This window comes from Dipodomys ordii, unplaced genomic scaffold (assembly GCF_000151885.1).
Source record: "Dipodomys ordii isolate 6190 unplaced genomic scaffold, Dord_2.0 Scaffold73, whole genome shotgun sequence".
Lineage (NCBI taxonomy): Eukaryota > Metazoa > Chordata > Mammalia > Rodentia > Heteromyidae > Dipodomys > Dipodomys ordii.
The window spans coordinates 9,044,993-9,046,493 of NW_012267289.1; positions in this window are offsets into that span (position 1 = coordinate 9,044,993).

Consider the following 1,501-nt stretch of genomic DNA (forward strand, 5'->3'; position numbering starts at 1 on the left):
CTCATACATATACTAGATATTGCAAATAAGGGAAACCATGGGACCTATGTTTCTTTGGGCCTGGCTTACTTCACTTAATATAATTTTTTCCAAGTACAAAAAAGGAATTTAATGAAGATACAGAAATCCTGAAAAACAATCTAACTTAAATTCTGGAAATGGCAAGCTCAATAAACCAAATAAACCAGTGAAATCTATGGTAGAGTAATTAAATCAAAGATAGACTCTCAGAGCTCAAAATCAAACTAAATATATTGGAACAATCTGATAATGAAATTGGGGGAAAAAGTATAACAGGAATATTCAACACTATAACTCTACTTAAAAGACAAAACTATGAATCAGAGCCACAGATGAAGAAAAAGAGGTAAAAACTAAAGGAATACAAAAACATATTCAATAAGATAATAGGAGACAATTTCTCAAATCTTGGGAATGAAACAGCCATCTGGGTACAAGCCTTTGGGATACTTAACAGATCAGACCAGGAAAGAATCTAAGCATGTAAGTACAGTTATTCCTACTCATTCCATTTATATGGAATATCTTTTTTCTCACCTTTATAGGTGAAGTGGGTTTCTTCTATATAGCACAATGTTGAGTTTTTTTTTTCCAAAAATTCATTCAGCTAGATGTCTTTCCAATCATTAAAAATAATCTGTTTACATTTAAGGTTATTAATCACACGTATGAACTTAACTCATACATGGTCATCATATCTTCTGATCAGTTCTTCTTTCTTCAAATTGTTCTGTGAGCTTGTGGTTTTCTGCGCTGATATGGCTTGGTTCTTTTTCTCATTTGGATATATGCTCTACCAGTGAGTTTCATACTTTTCCATATTCCCATGATGGCAATTATCATCTGTCTGTTTCCAGATGCAGAGTTCCCTTAAATATTTCTTATAAAGATAGTCTAGTGGGGATGAATTTCCTCAGGTTTTGCTGGTTTGAGAATATCTTTATTTGTACATCAACTCTGAAAGACAGCTTTGCTAGCTATCATAATTAGCTGGCAATTTTTCTCATATATTATATATAATACAAACACATAATTTGTGAGTATGTATGGTCTACCTGGTCATGAACATTTCTACTAAGAAATACATGGACAGATTAATGTAAATTCTTAAATTCTTCTATATGTGACTTTGAACGTTTAGATTTTTTTCTTTTGGTAGGTTAACTATAATATTCCTCATTGATGACATTTTTTTAGGTTGAATTTGCTTGGGATTTTTGGTCTTCTTACATCTGTATGTTCATATCTCTTCCAAGACTAGAAAGATTTTAGAAATTATTTCCTTAAATACACTTGCTGATTCATAATTTTCCATCCTTTGGAATACTCATTATGCTAAATTTGTTTACTCATTGGTGTCCCATGGGTTCTGTAGGAAGTCTTTTTAAATTGTATTTTCCTCTGCTTGGGTCACTTCAAGAGATACCTACCTTTTTGTTTGTTTTGTCGATTGTGGGGCTTGAATTCTGGGCCTAGGCGC